Genomic DNA, 8,345 nt, shown 5'->3' on the forward strand with positions numbered 1-8,345 from the left:
CAGCCTGTGCATCTATTTTTATTTGTTTGTTTGTTTGTTTGTTTGTTTGTTTTTCAAGAGATCTCCAGATGATTCTAGTGTATGTAAAGTTTGAGAATTACGGGAACAATAGAGCAGTGATTCTCTAACTCGTTCAAACATTAGACTTTGCAGGAGGTTCTTAGAAATATATTAACACTCTAGCCTCAGATCAGACTAATTAAATCAGAATTTCTAGGCAATGGAACTAGACATGAAGATATTTGAAAAGTAACCCCTATGATTTTTCTGAACAGCTCAGTTTGAGAAACCCTTGTATTGACGAGCCTAAGAATTCTGTTAGAAAGAGTCCAGGATATGAAAAAAAGACAAAGCAAGGTTTTATCTTCCCATGCCACTTTCTAGCATGTTCACAATAACAATAAAAATATAAAATATAGTCTACAGCCATGCCACCCTGAAGAAGCCCGATCCCGTCTGATCTCGGAAGTTAAGCAGGGTTGGGCCTGGTCAGTACTTGGATGGGAGACCACCTAGGAAGAACAGGTGCTGCAGGCATAAAATATAAAAAATAAGGGACTGTAAACTGACAAGGTCCTTGCAATCTGTGAGGTCAAAAATAATAAATAAATAAATAAATAAATGATTTAGAAAAATATACAAAATATAAAACCAAAACAAACAAAAAACATATGGAGAGAGTCCTATATAATCAAACAAGACATGAAAGTAGGTTACAATAATAGAAAAAACACAATACTTCTATAAATTTCCATGTTTGACTAAATAATATATAATTTCAAAGTCAGTGTATGACATTTTTTTAATATAATGGAAATACATACCTATATAACTATTAGAAATGAGCAAGACCAGACAAAATGTTTTGGAAAAAAAAGTAGAGAATAATTTTTCAGATGTCAAAATATATAATAAGGACATAATAAATAAAAATGGTCTGGTTGAATAGAGAATTAAAAAATTAAACAAACTGTAAAACTCCAAAATAGATCTATATACTATATTAAAATTTTCTAAAGATAAAAATGTTATTATAAGTCAGTGAGGAAATAATTAGCTACTTAATAAACAGTGTGGAGATATTCTGAAAGTAATAAAATTGGAAATCTATTTCATTTCTTAGACCAAAAATACGTTTTAGAAGGAGTAGGGATTTAAGAAAAAATAGAATTGTTTTAACCTTGGTGTAGGAAGGAGTTCTCAAAAACGTATCAGAAACATATTGAAAAAAATGGACAGATTTAACTACACACACATGCACACACACACACACTTGTACTTTTGTTCCTTGAAAGACAATAAAAACAAGGATTTTTAAGACAAGTGAGTTTCCAAATAAAGCCAAGATTGAGCACACATATAATTTTACTATCTCCAGAAATGTCAATATAAAGATAATTTTTAAAAAATTTGTTTAACTTCACAAGGATGAGGAGGATGAGAGATACGAGAGAATTGGCAATGTACTTCTTCAATCTAGAAAATAGAAGAATGAGTGTGAAAACTGAATCAGAAAACAAACAAAAATGCCAAAAAAAAAAAACCTGGATGCTAAACTGGAAAGCTAATAACTAAGCCATGTTTTAAATAACACAATATTCAATCTTAAGAATTAGTGGCACCAACTATCGGAATATGGAGGTGAATGAGAGGGAACTAAAATAAAGGGAATTTTCTGGTTGAAAACTACTTAAGAAGAAGAAGCAGATCCCCTCTTCTACATTGTCTCATCCTCGCCTCCTAGAAGAGAGCTGGAAGTTTGTGTTTTGCTTTAAACAGAGAGTCTCTGGTGTTGACTCATTATGCATGCTGAAGTAGAGCACTGAATATGCTAATTAAATGGATGCATTTTTACTGAAGGCTGATATCCTCCTGGCCCTCCTCTTCCTTCATCTGCTTTGAAATACTGTCAGATAAATCTTTATGGAGACTAGACGCATCTTCTCTGGGGAATCTGACTAACACAAGAGAAAAGCCCTAAAGAGACAGACAAATATAAGGGGCTTCTCAATAAAGCCAAACCACATTTTTCTGCAGTGAATCTCGCAATCAACTATTTAAACACTTAAACAACCCAACCATTTAAAACTTCCTGCAGCTTTTCCCCTTCATCTTAAATATGAGCAGACCATTGAGGGTTACAAAACAGTAGAGGAAAGCCTTTGATAGGGAAGATAAAGACTAAAATGAAAGAACTGAATGAAATAAGTTGGAGGCAATAAACCATGCAAAGAAAATTTAAACAAAAACATAAAATTATTGATATTCCCAGAGATAGATATGACACCAAAACCACAGACAACAAAAGCAAAAATAGATAAGTTAAACTATATCAAACTGAAAAGCTTCTGTGTAGCAAAGGAAACAATGTAACAGCAAAATGGCAACCTATGTAATGAGAGAAAATATATGCATACATACATTGATAAGGGATTATTTAAAATATATAAGGAACTCCCACAACTCAATAGCAAAATAAAATAAATAAATAAATAAATAAATAAATAAATAAATAAATAAATAACCTGATCGAAAATGGGCAAAGGACATTTCTGAAAAGACATATGAATGGCCAATGGGTATATGAAAAGATGCTCGACATCATTAATCATCAGGAAAATGCAAATCAAAACTATAGTGATATCACCTCACATCTGTTAGGATGAGCATTATTTAAAAAGGAAAATCAGAAAATAACAAATACTGGCAAGGATGTAGAGAAATTGGAATCCTTAAATACTATTGTTGGGAATGTAAAATGGGGCACCTGCAATAGAAAACAATATGGAGGTTCATCAAAAATTAAAACTAGAACTACCACATGATCCAGCATTTCCACTTTTGGGTAAATATGCAAAAAAATTGAAAATAGGATCTTGGAGAGATATTTGTGTAACTGAGAAACAGACCCTGAAAAAGGTGAATGAGAGTAATCCCCAGAGTCTCTCTTATTAATGCAACTGGTAAAAATGCAATTCAGAGCAAACTGATATTTCCCAGAGAGCTTTTTACAAAAAATTTGAATATTCTAAGAGAGGTAGATAGCCAAGAAAGACAGACAGAAATTAAGATGAATGGATAGGTAAATAAAGCCAGAGGCTCCTCTAGTGTGCCATCTGTATAAAGTAAATACTGATGTCTTCATTATTTCTTTACCAACCTTCTGTTTGCTTTGCTCTCTTTAGATCCTCCCTCCTTCCCTCCCTTGGCAGCATTGCTTCTTGACAACAGAAGGTAAAAGAAGTGAAGTGGGTAAAGAAAAACTGTCACTATTTCTACTGCCCCACTACACAAAGTATCTGAATTCAGAACATCCACGTGAAGTCAAAATACTTCATTTCTAATATCCCACTTTCCCATAACAGAAATATGTATCGAAAGGGAAACGATACGGTTCCTTGTCTGAAGACTGTTGATGCTCATGGTTTGAATTGCTCCTCTTTTGGTTCCCCAGAGATTCTATCTGGTAAAGTATTCCACTATAAGATCAGAATAAATGAAAAGTCCACCTTCTTTTGTTTGTAAAATAAAAGAAGAATAATTGTGAAGGTGAGAAATGAGGGGAGATGCATCAGGAGGCTTCACCTGTAGACAGAGTCCTGAGGCAGGTCATTGATGGAGAAAATCCATATGGACATTGTGAATCCGGAAATTGACTCTTGAAATTATCAGTATGATGCATGGCACACCTCCATGCATGTTCAGGGACATGTGTATTTCAGTTTGAAGTACTGGTGGTATGGGGAAAGTTCTTAATTTTTTTTTAAAGGCTTTTAGGACCTGGAAATGGACTCTAGATGACAAGGCTGCAGAAAGCCAGAGAAGAGCAGATGTAGCTGAGAGTAGGTAGTTTCAAAGCAACTTGGTGCTCACCAGCCCTTCTTAGCATGTTGTTAATGCTAGGATTAGTGGAAACCCCTTGAAATAAGTAAAAGTAGAACAAGGTCAGATTTACATTTTGTAACATTATGGAAAATAGATTTGCTTAGGAAGTGTAGATGCAGGAAGTATAATTAAGAGAAGTTTCCATCATTCCAGGAGAGAATCCAGGTATGAGGAGTAGAAGTGGTGATAGAAAAAAGTAGACAGATTTAGTGGATAGTTAGAAGACAAAATCAATAGAAATTGATGATTTATTGATGTGTCCAAGAATGACTTCTAAGTTTCTAGCTTGCAGATCTAGAAAATTTTTTATTATTTTTTTCAATATTTTTCTGAAAAAAAATATAATGGAAAATTAAAAAATATATCTCTTATAAGAGGGAACATAAATTTTTAAAGTAAGCAATTTGGTGTTTTCCTTATTTTAGAGTATTGAAATTTAAAATCATGTTTATAATATAATCATAGATAAGATCGTAAAAGGATTTTTTTAAAGACTAGTATTTGATAACTTGAAAAATGTATTTTTAAAAATAAGATGTTGCACCCCAAGTATCTTGCCTCCAAAATATAACACTGCCTATTTCTCCAAAGTCACAATGCCAGTACCGTTCTATCGCAATCCTCAAAGCAAAACCGTTTCTCTAGCTGACAGTAGGGTTCCCAGCCTAAAAAGTCAGCTCTGAACACCACAGAGAAAGTAACTGAATTCCACATCAGTGTTATTTTTTGACCTGTGCATCTCCACTATATGAAAACTGAAACTAATATTGTATCATTAAATTCTCCACTCTCTCACATAGTTCATCTAGTTGAAGTGAATCAAATACCACATTGCTGAAACATTATCAATTCTCCTGTGGTTATTTTACAAATAAATTTCTTTTTCGCTACTTTTATATAACACATAAAATTTTCATATAGTTGAAATGAACTGTGCAGAGAAAAAGGTAAATGCCAGCAGGCATCTAAATATTGTAGCATCTGTTATATTTTACACTCTGTAATCACAAATCTTATAAAGCTTCATTGCATTTGAGACTGGATTCAACACAAATTATTGAAGATTGATAGCAATAGTAATTGTCATTACACTTTTATTTTTAGTATCTTGAATCATGCAAACTTTCTTCTACCTTTTTTCTTTGTTGCAGTGTCTTTTCTTTTTTCTAGGAAACAATTTCCAATGTCTGCTTTACATTTTTTTGTAAAAGCCAAAAATTTACATGATGGAAATTAACATTTTCTAATTAAGTATCCAAATTTTGTAGGCTGTGTGTATGTGCACATATTTGTGTGTATAGAATTATTAAGTATTTTCTAGAGCATTTAGAAAAAAATGGCTTGGAAGAGAAATATAAAAATGTATTTCTTAGAATTTTAAAACTGAAATGAAAAGTACCACCAACTCTCTGATTTAATTTTTCTATTTGTCATGAAACATAAGTAGGACTAGTTTTAAGTATTTATATACTTATATTATGCATATATTCATTCTGTGTCACTTGCCCTCCTAAGGCCTGCATTCAGTATCTGGAGCAAACCATGGGTGCCACACAAATGCTTAGGGTACCTTTCCAGATTGATTTCATTATTTGTCTTTTAAGTTTTTTTTTTTTTTTTAATTTTTTTATTTATTTTTATTTTTTAGGCAAGGCAACCCTTGGTTGACCTCACAGATTGCAGGGACCTTGTCAGCTTACAATCCTTAATTTTTTTATTTTTTATGCCTACCGCACCTGGTCTTCCTAGGTGGTCTCCCGTCCAAGTACTAACCAGGCCAGACCCTGCTTAGCTGCTGAGATCAGACGAGATCAGGCTTACTCAGGGTAGCATGGCCGTAGACTTAAAATTAAGTTTTAGATCCTAAGTGGACATTATCTTTTTCACTCTTCTTATCAACTTTTCAGATTTCATCTCATTTACCTTTTTTAAGGCTAATAGTTATTAAGCACCTACCATGCTTTTGGTACTACGTTAAATGCTGTTATGGGAATAAACCCTGTAAAACCCTATCTTCATAAAATTCACAAAAGAACCATATCTGGTAGGTAAGTTCTTTTTTTGTTTACAAAAGAACCTTATCTGGTGTGTAAAATCTCCATTTTAAAGATAAATGGAGGGTCAAAGAGCCAAGAACTAGCCCAATACTGTGTACCTGAGGGCCAGTGTGTATGGTCACCCACGTCGTCTACTGCACAACTCCAGGGGATGCTATTCATGGAACCTGTCATGTGAATGGCACCCTTTGAAGCTATCCAGTCCTGTAGCTCTGTATCTATTTCAAAAGTCTAATCTCTTTTTATTGCACTATATTGCCATCTCACTAATTCATTTCTATTAAAGTAACAAGAGTAGACAGAATTGGGGAAAGAAAATAATGAGTTGAATTTTTCATTGTACATCTTGAAAACACCACTAATATTTCTACATAATTACTTTAAATAATTTAATCCTTAAAGCAACAGCTCTCTCATATTTCCATTCTTACAGAAAAAAAAAAATTTGTGATCATTTGTAAACAACCTAAGTATAAGCAAAACTATCATTATAGGCTGCCTTCATAAATTATATACTGTTCAATTTTTTATTATCACTGCATGAACTAACTAGGGAGCCTGAAATGATCTTTAGACATTCAGAATTAATCATATGTTGATATACAGGTTGACACTCATTTGAGGGGGAAGTATATCTCTTTAGCATTTTAATCTACTTATAAACTTCTCCATTTATTCAAAATGGTACATCTCTAATTGATTACACAAATAGCATGCTTTTCAAATAAAAGATATGTTAAATAGTGAACATCTGCAGAGACATGGTTAAATGAACAAAGACAATTCAAAGGCATTTTCTGTCCTAATTCCTTGCAAGTTGACAGACAGTGCCCCAAAACTCTCTATCAGATCCAGAATGAACTAATAAGCTAATCAGAGCATAACAAGTCTTTGCTGAGTGACTTCATAAGAGAACTGTAAGTATGTTTAAGCAGCACTCATGGGTATTTCTTGTTAAACATGCAAACTCATTCTGAGGAATATTGTTAAATATTGGTAAATCTATGGTGTATACTATTTTCACTAGTGATTAGGGCTCTGGGGTACAGAGTAAAATGAAGAGATAGATTAATTTCTTCTTGGAACTGCAAACTCCCAGACAATAAAGTCTTCACTGAGAGTCCGCTCAGAATTTCTTGCCTTTTTAAGCTGTAGTGTTGAGGTTCTCATTTTGCTAGTTATTGATGGTTTATGATCATGCACACTTTGCCCATGGTTCTGTTAGGCTGTCGAACGTTCTTGGGAAAATCCTTCCCTTCAATTCAGTTCTTTGTAGACTACCAAGTTTGTGAGGTTAATCTAGAAAATTCTGTAGAAATAACACAATTTATTAACCAAAGACATTATCTCATGCCTAAGGGAGCTCGTAAGTCACAAAGCTGTTAGGATTAATGACAATTGGTAAACAAAATTATTCTCATAAATGAATATCAGTAATTAAGACATATGAGAAGTGTTTTTCAATGTGTTCCACCTAAGATTGCATAAGTATTTGTTAAGTTACTTCAATTTCACTTAATATAAGTGTACTTCTCTCGTGGGAGTTATTAGTTATATCAACATAATGTTCAAATACGGGAAAGTCTTCTAGATCAAATTAACAATAATTGATGTGGTCCATCTCTGTATTGGCAAAATAAGAATAAGAATCACAATAGAACAGTATTAAATAAATTGTGCTTTTGTTCTCTAAATTAACAAAATGAAGAAATCTTCAAAGATATGAAAAAATCTATCAAAGCATTCCTCTTCCCATCTTCTTCTTCTTCCTTCTAGAAAAATCTCTCAAAAAATTTCAAGCAGTCACAGTCAGAGCTGTGTCTTTTTCTACCCACTGGTATTTTGTTTAATATGTCTTTATAAATTCTCTGAAATGATTCTATTTTTGTTATTTCTCAACATTCTGTCTTTGAATTATCACAGAGTATTTTCATTTAAACTTTTTCGAGTACAAATATTTAGAGAGCAAATTCATTTCAAACTTATAGATATCAGTTTTCATGCTGAAAGTCATCCAAAGCATGTCCAAGTGAATTTATTTTCCTTTTTCTGACACAAGGTGAGACAAAGGCGCGCTGCCTAACACTGTGAGGAAACCTGGCTAATGACCAACTTAGAGAGTATATGCTACAAACTAATACTGCTAATACTGCTTTTGTGCTTTGCTTTTTTCCAAAGGATAGAAGAATCTGAAAAATAACCCATCTTGGAGATAAGACACATTTTATGGGAAAAAGACAAACTCAATAATAATAAAAATTATTCAAAAACCTGCAACTGATAAAATAACCTTATATTCTTCTCTACAGACCACTTTGCTACAACCTCAGGAAGGATATTTTCAATGGATTTGATAAATTTTCTCACTATTTACTCTTCTCTCCTTTATCTGAAAAGACACCT

The 8,345-nt window shown here is 32.9% G+C and overlaps 1 non-coding gene and 1 pseudogene across 1 annotated transcript; one reads left to right on the forward strand and one right to left on the reverse strand.

Moving 5' to 3' along the window:
* The first annotated feature begins 418 nt into the window (after positions 1-418).
* On the forward strand, positions 419-537 carry LOC112470609. Its single transcript, XR_003043031.1, has one exon. It is a non-coding gene; the product is annotated as a 5S ribosomal RNA (ribosomal RNA).
* A 5,072-nt stretch (positions 538-5,609) lies between these two features.
* LOC112470515 lies at positions 5,610-5,728 on the reverse strand (annotated as a pseudogene).
* Positions 5,729-8,345: the final 2,617 nt, after the last annotated feature.

The sequence above is a fragment of the Pteropus alecto genome, unplaced genomic scaffold, assembly GCF_000325575.1.
Source record: "Pteropus alecto unplaced genomic scaffold, ASM32557v1 scaffold3, whole genome shotgun sequence".
Classification (NCBI taxonomy): domain Eukaryota; kingdom Metazoa; phylum Chordata; class Mammalia; order Chiroptera; family Pteropodidae; genus Pteropus; species Pteropus alecto.